The sequence below is a fragment of the Protopterus annectens genome, chromosome 10.part0, assembly GCF_019279795.1.
Source record: "Protopterus annectens isolate FY-2018-M chromosome 10.part0, PAN1.0, whole genome shotgun sequence".
In the NCBI taxonomy this organism is placed as follows: Eukaryota; Metazoa; Chordata; order Ceratodontiformes; family Protopteridae; genus Protopterus; species Protopterus annectens.
In genome coordinates, this window is record NC_056744.1 from 1,498,088,715 (window position 1) to 1,498,108,570 (window position 19,856).

A 19,856-nucleotide genomic window follows, 5' to 3' on the forward strand; every position below is an offset into this window, starting at 1 on the left:
ACTGCACTTTGCTGCAGTCTCGGGCATGCAAATCACAATATTTTATTTCTGCCATTTCTCAGTGTGCTGACATTTACCCTTCAATAATAGATGTCGAGAATAGTTGTGAAGCCTCAAATGGTGACTTGACAATAGTCCAGCTACACTGACAGTTGGCCATACTTGCTAACCTACTAGCTAACACCAGAGGTATGCCTACCATAAAAAATGAGTAAGGTGGATAAAGTGTGAAACTGTCTGGTTGCATTTGAACATGAGGTTAGCAAGAAAACTGATAGAGATCAGAATGGGCAAAAACATTGTTATCCCAGCTGACAAGAGGGGTATTAAAACACACATATATGGACATGGAAGGGACTGGGAACTGAGACTGTGGTAAACTCAAAAAAAACTATTAGCTAGGGTTAGGATAACTTTCAAGAACAAACTATAAAATTTTACCACTGAATTCTACAATTAGACTGTCATTGCCGACAGACCAGCAAGGGCTCAGATCATGTTATGAATCATATTTTAAAACTGTGGATAAAACTTGATACCAACAGTAAAATCAAAATGTTTGAAATTCTATCAGTGGATACATTTAAAAGAACATTGCCTACTACTGTGAGAAGGTAGCTGCTGCAAAGTGATCCTAGAAACTCTGACAAGTTTGTAATAATTAAATTGGCATGTAGTTCAAAATGTCCCAAAATTGCCAATCCACAGATGAATAAAACACCAGGCAAATTCATTTCAACACAGTAACCTTTAATTAACAAGATTAAGTGCTTTCATCTATTCAAAATACAGACTTCATCAGAATGAATAAATGCAGCAAGGCATGCTTCCTTATATAGCGGAGTTGCATGATGTATTATGTAAGTGCAACTATTCAACATTCATTTGCTTATAGTTCAACATATGTGTTATTGAGACAGTGTCATTAATACCTTGAGGTTAGTCAGCATTCAAAGTCATTAGCCAAAACAACTCCCTCATCAGTAAAAAATTAGTCCAATCCCCATCTCTCGGGTTATATTTAACCTTTTCCAATATAAAAAAGACAAGAGAGGATGCATTTTGTGATAAAACTGATTGTTTTCATTATCTGTATGAACTGCAATTAACATATTGCAGTTTTACATGGCTATATTTAGATTTGTGTATATAATTAAATTGTTTGTGTTAGTATTTTTATTGTTGGTGGCAGGTAGACTCAGTCAGTGTTTTTCAATGTAAAAACTGATTACATACAAAATTTGTCACTGCACGACTGTACCCATTTTTAACATGCAGTAATGATGAAAAAATAGGGGAACAAAGCAGAGAAAGGATAACTTCAGCCACAAGAAAATTGTGTCCTCATGGCAGCACTAAGGACATATGGGAAACTTCTATTTGGTAAAGGTGTACCAATGAAACTGAGAGGACAAAGGCCTGGAATCAAGTACTTCTCGAGATTAATGCAGTGGGTTGCATAAGTACAATCCAAGAAGAGCCAAATTATATGATGGCATAAGTCAGATGCAAGGCAAGGCAGAATGCTATTTCCCATACCACTTGGGGGAGGGGGTATTCATTTAACATCAGATGTGGAATACCTTCTATCTGTCTAGGTGTGGGGATGACTATGACACAGAAGATAGCGGTAAAGGAATAATCAAGTTGTGTGGACACTGGTGGAAGCAGCAACAGTCATCTGCTCATAAAGACTGATTTAAAATTAGTAACATATATTTATAAAGAGAACTGAATGCTGACAAAGAATGATCACATTAAACACATCACAATAAATATTAATAGGCAAACCTTGTATATCAGCACAGAATGGCAATGAAGACAGTGTGCATAGTAAGTGTCTCACTCACCCCTTTGTAAGCATGCAATGCTGTATGCTGTTCCATTCTCATTAATGTTTTCAAATATATTTAATACACACATATATATATATATCTAAAGAATGCTACAGGATTTGTATATGGTTTGAGGGAGGCTTAGTGTAATTGAGTCAGAGAATCTATGCAACATAGCTTCATAGGGTCATAGGTAAGTACTAGGCTATCAGCCCTGGGGCCTATATAAGCCTAGCCAAAAAGGTTCCCTGGCTTTTCCCACCCAAGAAAATTATTTTCCTGTGCCCCTGTCAAGCAGTGCCACAAAAGTGATCCCTGGGGTGAATTTTCTATTTGCAATCCAGTCGTCAAGATTTTTCTTAAAGAGGGCCAATGAGGAGCTTTGCTTGACATGAATGGATAGTTTGTTCCAGAGTTTGGGAAGTCTCTGGGACAGGAATCTATCCCTCCAGCATGTTCTGTTTATTGTGGTGACAAGGTTTAGGTCCCTGGAGTGTGTGGTTCAGAGAGATTGGGATTTCTTTAAGTGTAGCATGTCCAGCAGCTCTGGGTTTGACATAGCTTTATATGTTAGGCAGAGGTCGCCTCTGAGTAGGTGATATGCAATGGACTAGAGCTGGAGTTTTTTGAGATGGTCTGCGTATGCCATCTGTTTGAGGCCAGTAATCCTCTTAGTGAGGTATTTCTGTGGCCTTTCCAATTGTTGTAGGTGTCTTGTGAGATACATGCCAAACATGGCATTGTACCCCATAATGGGTATGATGACAGAAGAGTAGAGAGGAACAATGACCTCCTTTTTTCTAGAGGAGAATCCTTTTGTGATGAGGTGTGCTACGTAGAAGGATTTTCTGACTACTTTGGCAATGTGGTTATCAAAGGAAAGACTACTGTCCACCTGTGTCCTGAGGTCTCTTATCACAGTTTCAGTGTTTAGTGAGCTACTGCCTATGTGGTAGTTCATGGGTACTGAGTTTTTCCCAAAGGGGATGACAATGCACTTCTTGGCATTGAGCTTGTGGCCATGACTTTTGACTCCAAGCATCTGTCTCTGTGAGACCATTTTATAGAATATCTACACCATTAGGTGATTCTATTGTGGCTCCCAGGTTGCAGTCATTTGTGAATTTTGTTAGCCAAAGACCTTCTGTGTTGGCCTGCACTTCAGAGAAGTAGATGCCGAACAGGAGAAGACCCAGAACCGAACCCTATGGTACTCCACTCATCACTGGTCTGAAGAGGGACATGGAGTCAGCTACTTTTACTGTGTGGGTTCTGTCAGTGAGTCAGTTGGCCACCCATCTTGTGACATAAGGATTTATGTCCAGTTTAGTGAGTTTATTTATAATTCCAGAGTGGGGGATGGTATCAAAGGCCTTGGTGAGGTCAAGATAGGCTGTGTGCACTACCTTGCCCTCTTCTACTGCTCTAGTGACTGCTTTAAAGAAGTCAGTCAGGTTTAATAGACATGATCTACCTTTTACAAACCCAAACTGAGTGGGGTCCAGGGTTTGAAGGTTACCTATATCTTTGTTTATAAGCTCCAAGATGATATGTTCCATGGCCTTGCAGACCATGCTCATCAGGCTAATAGGGCAGTAGTTTCCAAGATCTGTGGTGGCACTGCCTTCATGTAGTGGGATAACTGTTGCTGTGTGCCATTCTTTAGGCACATAGCCTGAGGTGAGGCCATGATTGAACATGGTACTTATGTGTTTTATTTACCTGGTTAGTATTTGGTAAAAACAGGCTAGTAGAAATGGTGTTCTTTCTAGGAGTTACAACAGAGCAGTGACAACAGAAAAAGTCCAGCTTATGCTACAGTAAACAATGGAAGTGTTACTCGGAGAGTGCAAAATAAAATATCACTACAAAGTTAACACTCTCTACAGAGTAAAATATTCTTAAAACTTTGTATGGAATTAAATAATTTCCAGATTAAGCAGTAGTGCAATTAGAAACAGTAGACATTTCAGAAATATATTTCACTTACACATATGGGGATATCTGGTGCAAAGACAAGTTTTATGCTTGAATTGTTCCCTTAGAGAGGTGTTAGACAGATGCAGAACCCTTGCAGAACCTGAAAGTAGAAAGATTAGAGAAATACTGCTGGAAAAAGACTTGTGTCCCGATAAACAAATAAGAAAAGTCATACAGAACACAGTCTGAAGTTAGAAAGGGGAATGTAACACTCGACAGGTAGTAAATGGAGGAGCAGACAGAGCAGGAGGAAATCTCAAATTGTATAATGCGGACTGGTACGAAAAGCAGAGAAGTTATGAGCAACCTGTGACAAAGACACAAGCAAAGGTAACATTAAGTGCTTTAAGAAATCAACCATCATAAGATGACAAAGATATGCAGTCCAGCTGTCCTTGATGACTTTGTCAACAAAGAGTGTTGTACTGTGGTAAAGGAACTTAGGTTTCTGGAAAACAAAGGTTCTGGACAGATGACCGAATAAATCCCGAAAGAGTAGAACTGGAATGCAGGTACATCTGCTGCTTCTCCTTGGTAAGCAAGGTGACATATAAAACAGAGCACCAATGAACAGCCTTGGCTGTGGCCTTACCAAGTACTGTGATGTTGGCAGTGGCTGTTTGTTGTGTTTTGATAGTAAGCAGTAGGTTTAGTATGAATAATAATGGTGGGCACTGATTAAACTATGGTAGTGAGGGTTTGCAGGAGGTTTATTTTAAGTAACAATGGTTAGCAGTAGTTAGCTTGGAAATTAGGGTAATTCCCTCATATTTAAGGGATAATCTGTTTAATCAAGTGGCAGTTGTAGAAGTAATTATGAGTAGATTAAGAGGCTTCGGTAGGTAATGGAAAGATGGACAGTTTTCTTTCAGCTGGTCATTATTGGAAGAACAACTGCCAACTCGGCTCCCAAAATCTTGCCCAAGACTACAGACTGAGGATTCAACACCTGTAACTGTACCATCTGCATAAAGAAAGAAAACCCATTGGGAAAAGTGTTAGTCTTCACAGGCAGATGGCATTTACTTCTATTTCAGTGTAAAGTGAAATGGACTGTAGATCCAGCTGCTTCCCATCTTTCACCTTTCATATACCCTGAGCACAGACCACATTCATCTCACGCAGATCAAATTTCACAACTTGTTTAGTTCTCAAGAACATAGTGGGAGTAATTTCTTGAGAACATGGAAGAATCAGTTTTGCAGTCAGAGTACCTTAGTACACAGGAACATAGTTTTACAACCCATATGTGGTCCTTAAATGTAAAAGGGAAATTGCTTGCATGTACAACTGTTGTCTATATGTACAACTACTTATACAGCCTGTGTGAATACCTCACTCACAATAAAACAGCTTATATGAATAACTGGTAAGTAGGTGTACAACCAGTTTCAGTGCCTGTCTGAGTACTTTAGTGCATTGGAGCACAGTTTGAATAACTAGGGAGCTCATGTGGAATCAGTTTCACAACTTGTTTAAAGATTTTAATGCACAAGAACATGATCTATATAAATAACTGGTGAGCTACTGTGTAGCTTCACATCCTGCTTGCACAGGAAATCAGTTTAGTGGCAGGAATACAGATTGTGTGAATACCCGATGAGCATGTAAAATCAGTTTCAGAATCTGTATGAGGAGCTTAATACACAGCTTGAGCAAATAACTAGAGAGCACATGTACAACCAGGTTCACAGCCTGTCTGTGAAGACTAGTATACAGGAACATAGTTTGTGTGAACAACTGGTGAGAACTTGTGCAACCACTTTCACAGCCTGTCTGGATACCTTATTACACAGGAGCACATTTTGTGTGAATGATTACTTATCTAATGTAGAGCAGTCTGGGTTAATAATTGGTGAGCAGATGTTGAACCAGTTTCACAACATGTCTGCTGAGTATATTGAACAGGAATACAATATGTAAGAGTAACTAGTGAGAATAAGAAAAAAAAATAGTTTCACAGCTCTTCTCGTACATAAGTGCAGGGGAATACAGTTACCCCTGGATATAACAAAATCCGTGCAAGAATAAGAGTATTCTTGCACGGAGTGGTTCGTGTTCGTGTCCATTTAGCACAGCAGCACCTTAAATATTCATGAAGGCAGGCTGCTGTACTTGCTATATGGACACGGACTGTGAACAAGTGAAGGGGCATGTCCAAGTAGTGCACAGACACTAAATATGCCCCCTGGACTGAGAAAGTGCTGTACAGCACTTTCTATGCCAAAGTGGGATAATATTAAGGATTTACTCTAATATTATGCAAGTATTTCATTGCCAGCAGACACTGAAATGAAATAATGATTATTTCAGTGTCTGTGGATACTGAAATAAACATTGGAAACAAGAAAGCAATGCAGAGGGTGTGTGACAGGTTCTGTGACACACAACCTGCATTGCTAAAGTGCCGTACGACACTTCTGCAACCTGTTAAAGCAGGAAATGTGTGCAAATGCACACATAATGATGGATAAATCCCCAAAAGTGACAAAACACAATATAGCCCTCACAAACATAGAAAGTTGATAGAGAACAGGTGATGCATTAGCATGAATTACAGAAGGGTAGAAGCCTGAAAGTTTGAAAGTCCTACTCTGTTCCCTCCCTCAAAAAATAAAAATAAATAAATAAATAAATAAAATATATATATTTTATTCAACTTCTCTTACTGTAACTGTCTTAGTTGCTGTTCTGCGTGCTGTTATCTGTTCAGTCACTCCTACTCTGCACTTATTACTGCTTGTTAGTAGCCTTCTAATTTACTGCCTTCTGGACTTGTTTTTTAGTCATTTGTTAATCTAATTGTATTTATTTAAACTGTATTTGCTGTAATATTGCTACACACTCAAGGGTGCTAGCCTGTACTGCAATTTGAATTGTATTTACTGCTGTTTTAGCTGCTTTTCTGTAAAAAAAAATCTAAGCTTGTTTCCTGCCTTTCCTGTAACTAGTCTAGTCCAGATACAGACTTGCTGTATCCAGGACTGTTGGTAAGCTTCTGATCCCCCCAAGCCTTTCTGTGTTGGAGGTAAGCCTTCTAGCTTATCAGTGCGAATGGTAAGCACTAGGTAGCCTATCTACCATGGAAAGAGTGGGTTTTGGCCCAGAAATTGTAGTTCATTGGCCGTTTGGGCAGTTTTTCCATCTCTTTCTACTTTCTGATTTAAAAGCCTGTGTTTGCATTTGTTCCCCACCTTTCCTGTAACTAGTGTAGTCCAGGTACAGATTTGCTGTATCCAGGACCGTTGGTAAGCTTCTGAGCCCTCCAAGCCCTTTTGTGTTGGAGAGAAGCCTTCTAGCTATCAGTGGGAGTGGTAAGCACTAGGTAACCTATCTACCACAGGAGGAGTGGTTTCTGGCGCAGAAATTATAGTTTATTGGCCGTTTGGGAAGCTTTTCCATCTCTTTCGACCTTCTGATTTAAAAGCCTGTGTTTGCACTTGTTTCCTGCCTTTCCTGTTACTAGTCTAGTCCAGGTACAGATTTGCTGTATCCAGGACTCTTTGTAAGCTTCTGAGCCCCCAAGCCTTTCCGTGTTGGAGGGAAGAATTCTAGCTTATCAGTGGAAGTGGTAAGCATTAGGTAGCCTATCTACCACAAGAGGAGTGGTCCCTGGCCCAGAAATTGTAGCTATTGGCTGTTTGAGCAGTTTTTTTTCCATCTCTTTCAACTTTCTGGTTTGAAAGCCACACGTGTGCCTGTTTCCTGCCTTTCCTATAACTAGCCTAGTCTGTTTACAGAGTTGCTGTATCCAGGATTGTTAGTAAGCTTCTAAGCCCCCCACCAAGCCTTTCTGTGTTGGAGGAAAACCTTCTAGCTTATCAGTGGGAGTGGTAAGCATTAGATAGCCTGTCTACCACAAGAGAAGTGGTTCCTGGCCCAGAAATTGTAGCTATTGGCCGTTTGGGCAGTTTTTTCCATCTCTTTCAACTTTCTGGTTTAAAAGCTGCACTTGTGCTTGTTTCCCACCTTTCCTGTAACTAGCCTAGTCCAGATACAGACTTGCTGTATCCAGGACTGTTGGTAAGCTTCTGAGCCCCACAAGCCCTTCTGTGTTGGAGGAAAGCCTTCTAGCTTATCAGTGGGAGTGGTAAGCACTAGGAAGCCTGTCTACCACAAGAGGAGTGGTTCTTGGCCCAGAAATTGTAGTTTATTGACCATTTGGTCAGTTTGTCCATCTCTTTCAACTTTCTGGTTTAAAAGACCACATCTTAGCTTGTTTCCCATCTTTCCTGTAATTAACCTACTGGGAAGCACTAGAAAGTCTTAAACTGATACAAGCCTTCTAGCTTAGAAGAGAGACTTTGGAGTGATTAAGTATCAGTTTTCTGTACTTTCTTGCTGCACTTAACTGTTTTCTGCCTAAACGCTGATTTTCCAGCATTTATTGTGATTTAAAAGCTTGTTTTATTCACATATTGTACTTACCTGACTGCCTGCACTTTTAAAAAGTCATTTTTTGTTTAAATAATTTAACTGTTGTAGGCTACACACTAAAGTGCAATAGCCTTTTCTGATCGTTTGTAGTCATTTAAAGCTGTTTTAAGTGTATTTTTTACTGTTTTTGTCTTATCTTTTCAACAAAACAAAAAAAAAAAATCATTGTTTACTGCCTTTCTAAGCTAGTATACTCCAGTTTTCAGGCTAGTGTGAATTCAGATAAAAATCAAAATCCACAAACTCAATAATCCACAAGGAAAACGCCAGCTGGTGATGAAGAATACAGAAGAAGTCCCCAGACTGGGGGTGAAAGCGCTTAACTGGTTTTAGACAATTCTTGTTTTTATGCTGTTGGTTATCCTGTAGTTCATGGACTTTGTATCTTAGTGGTTTCAAAGTAAAGTTTTATCGTATATTTGGTTTGCACAATAAAGCTGTGTTCTTCATCACCAGCTGGCATTTTCCTTGTGGATTAGTGCTGAATTCAGGGCTGTGTTACAAGTTTCTGAGGTGCCCATACCTTACTTGGATAGAAGGAAGTTTCTCTGTTCACCTGTGCGAGAGGGGAGCTTTGAGCAGCCTATCTGTCCCCGGAGGAATGGTTCCAGCTCAGAAGTTAGTAGTTTATTGGACATTTTGGGCTAATTTCTATCTCTTTCATTTCCACGCTATAGAAACCGGGCAGTGCTGGTTAGCTAGGGTTAAATTATTCCCATCTCCCCTAAGTCTCCTCTTCAGTTTTTCCTTTGAAACTAGTCTAACTCTCAACCTAAGCACTCAAAAGCATCCTACAGCCCAGTACTTGCTCAGACCTAATAGGAAGCACTAATATACCCTAACACTTGATTGCCCAGCAGGGCAAGGCTCTTTATTCACCCCTCACCAACCAAGTGATTAAGCAGCTCACCCGACTATTCAGGCATGACCAAAGGGCAATTTCAGTTGTACTCTCCAGCCCATCTAGTGAATCTGGGTATCCTGAGGCAATGTTACAACTGCCTCATTTACACAGACAACCCTCTCCTACCACAAAACACTAACATATGCTAGAGATGCAATTATACAGTCAAACTGGAGGCTAAGATGTCTCACCCAAGACTGGAACAGACAGTCAAGAGGAGAAGGTTAACACCTGCACCACACCTCCAGCCACACATAGACCTACTAAACAAGGACTGGCAAAACATACACATAAATACACAAACTCATGTTTGGAGGCTCTACATAAAAACTTGCAAAAGCATCAGAGACCTCCAAAGCAGACACCCAAACAACCGACACCTCCTGTCACAAACCAGACAACACATAAAACACAAAATCAGTGTGCTGCACAATCACAGCCCTTAAGGCAAAATAACAAACCTAACACACTAGTAATAGGTGACTCTATAGTGAGGCACACTGACGTCCCACTCACTAGGCTGGACAAGTGGAAGGTTACTGTTAGCTGCTTGTCGGGAGCCAGAATCTGCCACATAACACAAGCACTTAGGTCACTCCAGAACAAGTACAAATATAACTCTGTCATTGTTCATGTTAGTGTGAATGACCTGAGACATACCTCCCTGGACTACATGAAAAGAGACATGGAAGAGCTCTCTGATCATGTAGCCCAGGCTGGTATGACCCTGACCCTGAGTATCATCCTGCCCTCATCAAGAATGATACCTCACTATAAAGAAAAAATGATCAATTTCAACAATTGGCTAAGCTTCTGGTGTCATTCAAAGGGGATCCAGTGTCTGTCAGCCTGGAACGACATGCTCAACAAGCCGCATTGCTTTGCAAGAGATGGCTTGCACCTGTCACTCCTAGGCTTTTGCGTACTGGCCAAGGGTCTTGCTGCCCCTATAGTGCCTTTTTTAGGCAAGGCTCAAAAGTCAAACCCACCTCTATAAACAGCACAATTAACAAAAAATTGAGGGTTATGCTACTCAATGCCAGGAGTTTAAATCTCAAAATGCACGCGCTCGAAGCACTCCTCAGTATGGAGAATGTCGACATCTGTGCAGTAACTGAAACCTGGTTCAAGGCTCCAGAGAGCACCCCAGCACTACTGGGCTACAACTTGTACCACATGTTTCAGCCACAAAACATGGACTGAAACACAAAAGGAAGGGGTGTAGCCATATTCAACAAGGATACCTACACTTCCAGGTTAGTGGCACAGCATGATACCTCTGAGATCATCCATGTGCAACTAACATCCACCAAATCTGCAATGCAAAATGTGGCCTGCTACAGATCACCCTCCATGACCCAGGACCACCACTCCACTTATCTGAAGACACTGGAAAACATGAAGGTCCTACCGAACACCCTAATATTGGGTGATTTCAATTATCCTACCATTAACTGGGAAAACTACTCCAGTACAAACTCCCAGGCCAAGCGCTTCCTGGAATTCATCAATTCAAATGCCCTGGATCAGCTGGTAAACTACCCTACCAGAAGTGAAAACATATTGGACCTGGTCATCACAAACATGGGCGACAGATGTTCCACACCAGAGGTCAACCCGTCACTGTTTAGATCAGACCATAAACTAAACACTCTGGATGTCCACACCCCACCACCACACCCAACTAAGGAAACCACAGTAAAAAACTTTGCTAAAGCAAACTTCACCTTACTTAAGACAGAGGCAGTAAGTTTCACAGCTCCCACACTAAAGGATACCACTGCCCAAGATGCAGAAACCTATACAAATGCTCTCTATGAGCACCTACAAAAAAGCATGGATCATGCCATCCCTAGCAAAACCAAGACTCACTCCTCTAAGAGAAGGAAACCAGTCTGGTGGACCCCTGCCATAAACAAGCTATACAATAGAAGGAGGAAACTAGTTCAGAAAAAAAGCAAATCCCAAGGAGGAAAGACCTCCCTGATCAGTATCAGTAAGAAACTAAGGTCCCTCATAAAAACATCGAAGGCTAACTTTGAAAGAAAAATAGCCAAGGATTCAAAAGATAACCACAAAGCCTTCTTTAGCTATGTTAAGAATCGAAGTGGCAACGCGCAGATATGCACTGAATAGTGTAAAATAGCACAAAATATACTGAACCTACTGATATTGCCAACATCCTGGCAGATAGATTCTGTGCAAATTTGACCACCCTCTCACCCACAAAAGGGCCCACAACAATACCAGAAAAGTCTAGTGTCCCAGAAATCACAGATGCAGAAGTGAAAATAGCCCTTTCAAAAGCCAAAAACACAGCGTCAATGGGTCCAGATGGTGTCCCAGGCTGTGTCTTGCATGAACTACAGAATGAACTAACCCCCCACCTAAAGACGCTGTTCAGTCTCAGCCTCTCCACAGGCTACATACACATAAAATGGTGCACAGCAACGGTTATTCCACTTTACAAAGGAGGGGCCACAACTGACCCTGGTAACTATTACCCCATAAGCCTGACTAGCCTGGCCTGCAAGGCTATGGAGCACATCATCATGGAACTCATTAACAAAAACATTGGAAACTTCCAAACACTTGACCCGACCCAGTTCGGCTTTGTTAAGGGCAGATTATGCCTACTAAACCTGGTTGACTTCTTTGAGATAGTCACCAGGGCCATAGACGAGGGGAAAGGTTGTTCACACAGACTACCTTGACCTCGTCAAGGCTTTCGACACCATTCCCCACTTGGGCTTTACAGAAAAACTCACCAGTCTGAGCATAAACCCCTACGTCACCAGATGGGTTGCCAACTGGCTTACAGACAGAACTCACATGGTAAGAATACCGGGCTCCAGGTCCAACTCTAAACCAGTCACAAGTGGTGTCCCGCAAGGCTCAGTCCTGGGGCCCCTACTGCTTGGGATATACTTCTCAGAAGTACAGGCAAACACAGGAGGACTATGGCTAACCAGGTTCGCCGATGACTGCAAACTGGGAGCCATAATTGACTCTCTGGCTGACACAGACATCCTCCAAAAGGGCCTTACTGAGACAGACACCTGGTGTCAAAGACATGGTCTCAAGATAAATGCCAAAAAGTGCATAGTCATCTCATTTGGGAAAAACAAAACACCCACGAATTACCACATAGGTGGCAGCACCCTTAATACAGAAGAGGTAATAAGAGATCTGGGGATGCAGGTAGATAGTAATCTCTCCTTTGACAATCATATTGCCAAAGTAGTTAGGAAATCCTTCTATGTGGCCCATCTAATTACTAAAGGGTTTGCATTTAGAAATAAAGAGGTTATAGTAACCCACTACTCATCACTCATCAGACCCACCAAAGAGTACAATGCCCCATTTGGGATGTTCCTCACAAGACACTTCCAACAGCTGGAGAGACCACAAAAGTACCTTACCAAGAGGATTACTGGCCTCAGACATATCTCCTATGCAGCTCAACTGAAAAAACTCCAGCTGTACTCAGTGGCATACCGCTTACTCAGAGGTGATCTCTGCCTGACTTACAAAGTCATGTCCAACTCAGAATTGATGGACATGCTCCACCTAAAAAAATCCAAGTCGCTGCAAGCCATGCGCTCTAGTGAGCTAAACCTCACCACAACAATAAATAGAACATGCTGGAGGGATAGATTCCTGTCACAGAGACTCCCCATGTTTTGGAACAAAATTCCAAACTACATTAGGCAGAGCCCCTCACCAACACTCTTCAAGAGAAACATTGACGAGTGGATGGGTAACAGAAAATACACCTCTGGGATCACTTCATTGGCTCTGCTTGACAGAGGATCAGTTAATTAATCAATGGGGCAGCGATGGCCGATACAGTCTGCCTAGGCCCATAAATGCCCTCAGGCAGATAGCCTAGTACCTACCTATGAACCTATTATACTATGAACCTAAATGTATGCCAATATTCCATTACAGCAGTGCATGTTAACAAAGGCATAAATGATGGGGGGAATAAATAATACATTAGGGACACACCTGAAAAATTGCCCTCACGCACTATAAAGTTGATAGATAACAGGATATGTATTAGCAGGAATTCCTGAAGGATAGACGTCTGAAAGCCAAATGAATGCCATTATTTCATGACTGCAGTAATCAATGAGTTGTCGGAACGCCACAAGACTCACTTATATAACATAATAATATAAAAATATTATAAACTTTTTTTCAAGCCTAAGGACTGTTTAAGCGTAGCTAAGCAGGCATGCGTGCCATCCGCTTGGCATAGCTTAAACATCCCTTAGGAGATAAATGCAAATATAGAGGTGAAATTTCCAAGCTGCAATAGTGTAGTGGTTAGTGTTCTGGCTTTACATGCAGGTGTTCATGGTTTGAGTACCAACACAGACAAGTTATTGTTCTATGGGAAAGTAGTGCTAAAATTATTTTTGTAAACTTAAATTATGTACCAACTGTTTTTGTCAACAAGGGTAGTGTAGCAGGTCCAAAAGCAAAATGTCAGTCTTGAAAAGATGTCAAACCCCTATATAAACACAAGCGCTCCATACTGTATAGTCATACAGCAACTTAATTTAATGAAAGCACATAGGGGGATGTCATGGAAGGTAAACACAAAATTATAATATGTCAGTAATGAGGAATCAGTCCCACAATCCTGATACATTATAAAATGAAATGTTAGCAATGCTAAGTAGTGCTCAGCTATACTAACCTGGTGTAAGCATTGCTGAAATGTAAACGCTAAGCAATAAACAGCCCAGCTAAGCTGATTTGCACATTGGTAAGCAGTGCTCAACATCTATCCCTTTAAGCACTGCCAGCCTTAGCTAAGAAGGTTTTCCCATTGCTTAGTTTAATTCAGCATATTCAAAATGGTCCAATGATGGCAAAGGGTGGGAATTTGTCTCTATTTAAGCCTTGCAAATGGGAATACAGCCATAACCAGTTGTAGCTCATCCTTGCAGGCACTATGGCTGGTGTAGGAGAGGGTTCATGCTTTCATGAGCAATGCTGGGGCATTCAGGAGTCCAGGGTCATGGTTGGACTCCAAGTGAAAGACTATGAGGAGAGACTGCTGCAAGGCCAGCAGCAAGGCTCCCAATACAAAGTGGAGGCCTGGGACCATCTCATACATTATCTCACTGGTGCTACTGGCATCCCTACAACTGGTGAGCAGGTCCGGCACCATTTTGCTGACCTCAAGTATAGGAAGAGGGAGCTCTTGGACTAGTGGACCCAAGACCCATGTGCACAGAATGTCCCAGAAGTGTGTAAGTATCAGTATCAAATAGTGTTCTCCAAAGTTCAGCTTGTATATATGATCAATAGATATCCATAATTGTTTATTTGTCTCCTGTACAGTTGCAGATGAGAGGTCTGTGAATGTAGATACCCATGCCTGCAGGTTGCTAAGGCTGTGCCGGGAAGCTGGTGAGTACAAATCTTGCTTGCAGTATTCAGGTTAAATAACTAGAAAGGAGTAGAATGCCAACCTCCAGTAGGCTAAAATGTGTACTATGCTCAATGAATAAATGAGACATTAGCAGAGTAATACTGATGTACAGGATATCTATCAATAAAAGTTCCAGTACCATTCAATAAAACTAAAAAAAATGAGACTGTTGTATTTACTTTGGTATGAGGTGGTATGAATCTAAATGTGTTCAGATTCTGCACAGCAACTATGGCTCTGACAGCATGAATTAATTGAGGCTCATCTGACAAAGATTGCAGAGCTGTAAAACAGGAGATTAACTATATAAAATTTTCCATTCACCAAGATCTGATCCCTGAATAGTAATCTGTAAACTAGTCTACTGTATCCCGTACAGCACTTCTTAGTGTTAACCATTGCTTTCCAGATTGTTATATGTCAAAGTAATTATACAAAGTACAAGAGCTATCTGCCATGCATGAATGTCAGAATTACAAGGTCAGATTGTCAAACCAAGAGAGTATTAGGCAGAAAGCAATCAAGCAATCAATCCTCAATAGCTCATTGTGTAGAAACACAGCCTTGCTGTATCTTTTTGCACAAGCAGTCACTGTTCCAAACCCGGGAGTAGTAGTAAGCTGTATGCATAATTTCACCCAAGAGTATGTGTAGAAACAGTCTGGTAGTGTTAACAGAAATTTCATCCACAGGTCTGCCAGGTAAGGAAATGTTTCTAATAGCCATAAGAAGGTTGTACTAATGCACTGTGTACAACACTTCCACTGTCCAACCCCAAGGCTGCAAAGGACAGCAAGATAAGTACATACACCAAGCGGTTTCTCTTGATAAATGTACACATGTATATATGTATGGAGGTGCATATATATGGAAAAATATATACATAATATAATATATACATATAAAAATATATATATCTATATATATATATATATATATATATTTATAAAAAGTAAAAAAAGAATATATATATATATATATATATATATATATATATATATATATATATATATATATATATATACTTATAACATGTAGTGGAGTCATACCTCGTAGCCATACCCCTCAAACTCTTGGTGCAAGAAATCTGGCCAAAGGCTGTCCAAACTGGGGGACAATGGGCCCAAACTAGGGACATATTTTAAATATTGCCCTTATAAATGTAGAATGTTGCCAGAGTGACAGGGTTTGTTTCAGCATACATGTTCGGAAGGATGTGAGTCCTGAAACTGAAATTTATGTCATCATTTACTATCAGAAATCTGCAGATCTTCACAGTGATTTACCAGGGATATAATAATAATGAATTTGTAGAATTGACCAGAAATATGAGCAATAAACCTGGACATACTGCAACAATCCAGACAGTTGAGAGGTGGCCCAGAACCCCTTAGTGCAATGAATCTGGAACAAGCCTGACAGGGGGGGGGGTGAAATCCATGAACATAGGGACATATCTGAAATACTGGAGTAGATAAGCTGACACAGTTGCTGCAGTAACACCCTCATGTCTGTCCTAACATATATTGACTGAAATAGCACAAGTCCAACACTCAATTACTCCTTACTAGTTCGTGACTGAAATCCTCCCATCATCCAACTGATGTGTCAGAAATACACAACACTAATGGGGGGCCAGGCAACAGCACATCCTACAAATATGTGGACATAACATCACATTAGGGAAACTACACTCAGCTGCTAAGCATGTCACCAAGCAGTGTTCAAACTACAGACCATCAGCAGCTCATGAGCATTACATAGAAAAGGCAAGTTGCTGCCTATGCGAAACAGATGTACACCCTACATAGGTTCATAGATTAGTACTAGGCTAACTGCCCTTGTAAGCCTAGCCAATTATCCCTTGGGAGAATCAAACCCTGCACTATACATATAAAATATATATATATATATCTAGATATATATATATATATATATATATATATATATATATATATATGGGTCTACAATAACCGGCATACGTCACCGACAGCCGGAAGACCGACGGAATGACCGAACAGGTAGGTTATCAAAACGATATCCTGACAGCTGAAAGACCGACAACGGCAGCGTGTGAGCGCGATCCGGTAAGTGTGTGAAAGTGAAAGATTTAGGATTGGGGAGCGGACAGGTAAGTGTACGATAGTGAGGGATTTTAGGTTAGGGTGTGGGAAAGGCGAGTGTGCGGTAGTGTTGGACTTAGGGTTCCGGTAAGGTAAGTGTGTGATAGTGACGTAGTGTAGTGTAGGGAAGGTTTAAGTGTGTTAGGGTTAGTATGCGGGTGGTGGAGTGAGTGCGATAGTGATGGGCTTAATGTTTTAGGGTGGATTAAGTGAGTTAGGTTAGGGTGCAGGTAGGGTAAGTGTGCGATAGTGACGGTGTTGAGGTTTAGGGGTGGGTTAAGTGAGTTAGGGTTAGGGTGCAGGTAGGGTAAGTGTGTGATAGTGATGGTGTTGAGGTTTAGGGGTGGGTAAGTGAGTTAGGGTTAGGAGTGCGGGTTGGGTAAGTGTGCGTAGTGTCGGACGTTAGGGTTAGGGTTTAGGTTAAGGTTAGTGGATATGTTATTGTGTGCAATGTGTAGTTGACTTTTTGTGTCGGTGTAGTGGTGTTCGGTTTTGGGTTGTTGGTGTTTGTCGGTGTTGTGTGTTTTCGTTGTTTGGGGTCGGTAACTTGTGTGTCGGTGATTCGGAAGTTCAGTGATAGAAAGTAGACCATATATATATATATATATATATATATATATATATATATATATATATATATATATATATATATTTATTTATAAAAGTAAAAAAGAATATATATATATATATATATATATATATATATATATATATATATATATATATATATATATATATATATATATATATATATATATATATATATATATATATATACTCATAACATGTAGTGGAGTCATACCTCATAGCCATACCCCTCAAACTCTTGGTGCAAGAAATCTGGCCAAAGGCTGTCCAAATGGGGGGACAATGGGCCCAAACTAGGGACATATTTTAAATAATGCCCTTATAAATGTAGAATGTTGCCAGAGTGACAGGGTTTGTTGCAGCATACATGTTCGGAAGGATGTGAGTTCTGAAACTGAAATTTATGTCATCATTTACTATCAGAAATCTGCAGATCTTCACAGTGATTTACCAGGGATATAATAATAATGAATTTGTAGAATTGACCAGAAATATGAGCAATAAACCTGGACATACTGCAACAATCCAGACAGTTGAGAGGTGGCTCAGAACCCCTTAGTGCAATGAATCTGGAACAAGCCTGACAGGGGGGGGGGTGAAATCCATGAACATAGGGATATATCTGAAATACTGGAGTAGATAAGCTGACACAGTTGCTGCAGTAACACCCTCATGTCTGTCCTAACATATATTAACTGAAATAGCACAAGTCCAACACTCAATTACTTCTTACTAGTTAGTGACTGAAATCCTCCCATCATCCAACTGATGTGTCAGAAATACACAACACTAATGGGGGGCCAAGCAACAGCACATCCTACAAATATGTGGACATAACATCACATCAGGGAAACTACACTCAGCTGCTAAGCATGTCACCAAGCAGTGTTCAAACTACAGACCATCAGCAGCTCATGAGCATTACATAGAAAAGGCAAGTTGCTGCCTATGCGAAACAGATGTACACCCTACATAGGTTCATAGATTAGTACTAGGCTAACTGCCCTTGTAAGCCTAGCCAATTATCCCTTGGGAGAATCAAACCCTGCACTTTGTGTTTGTAAGGCAAACAAAAGAGAGAGGGAGAGAGAGGGGGGGGGGGGAGCACATTAGGATATAACCACCTACACTTGGAGAAAAAAAGGAATGTCAAACAAGTAAGCGTGTAATGGGCTGCAGTAGGGGGGTATGTAAGAATGGGAAACACGAAGTTTAACATATATGTCTCAACAAGAGTTGCTGTACTGATATATTGCTGATCAGAACCGATGGCCATGCCATCTGGGTCTGTTTGTAGTGACACAGATCGTAGGTTAGGCCCCTGAGTCACCCCAGGAAAGGATGGGTCACATATGACTACTACTGGAGTGTGTGTTGAACAGTACTGACTGTGACAATGCTAGGCCAGCTAGTGGGATGTCAAACATATCCATATCTTACTTGTGAATACAACTATGATATACTTGCTTGTCTTAGAAATGTGAGAGACCTATACATGGTATATGCATAGTAAAGTACTGCTGCAGATGTGTGTGTTGAACTGCATGTCATACACTGAGCTCATACCATGGAAGTGTTCATTGTTATGCACACTGACCATATGTGTGCCCCGTATTTGTAGTCATTTACTCATAGAGTTGTGTTATGTCTGGAAAATCCTTGGCAAATCTGTGAAGGCTGACATTACAACATCTCATTCTTTTTCCTCTGGCTGTTCCCATTAGGGGTCGCCACAGTGGATCATCTGCTGCCATTTCTGCCTGTCCTCTGCATCTTGCTCTGTCACACCAACCACCTGCATGTCCTCTCCCACCACTTCCAGAACCTTGTCTGAGGCCTTCCTCTTTGCCTGTTACCTGGCAGCTACATCCTTACTATTCTTTTCCCAATATACTCAGCACCCCTACTCAGCACATGTCCAAACTGATGTAATCTTCCATCTCTGGCTTTGTCTCAAAATCTTCCAACATGGGCTAACCTTTTCATATAACTATTGATAATCTTGTGCACCCTCATCACACCCAGTACAAATCGTAACATCTATAGCTCTGCCACATTCAGCTCTAACTCCTGCCTTTTTGCCAGTGCCACTGTCTCCAACTCATATGACATAGCTTGTCTCACTACTCTCTTGGAGACCTTCCCTTTCACTTTACTGGTACCCGTCAGTCACAAGTCTCTCCTGACACTCTTCTCCACCCTCTCCCTCCTGCCTGTACTCTTTTCTTCACCTGAACTCCACAGTCATCATTACTCTGAAATATTGATTCCAATCATTTCAACACATCTGCTTTTGCCAACTATACTCCCTGCATCCTTGATATTCCTCTATCCTCCCTCTCATTCACACACTGATATTCTGTCATAGTCCTGCTGACCTTCATTCCTCTCTTCCCTAGAGCATATCCCCACCTCTACAGGTTCTCTTAAATCTGTTCCCTACTCTCAATACAGTTCACAATATCATCTGCAAACATCAAAGTCAACAGGGACTCCTGTATGATCTTGCCTGTCAACCTGTCCATCACCATTGCAAATAA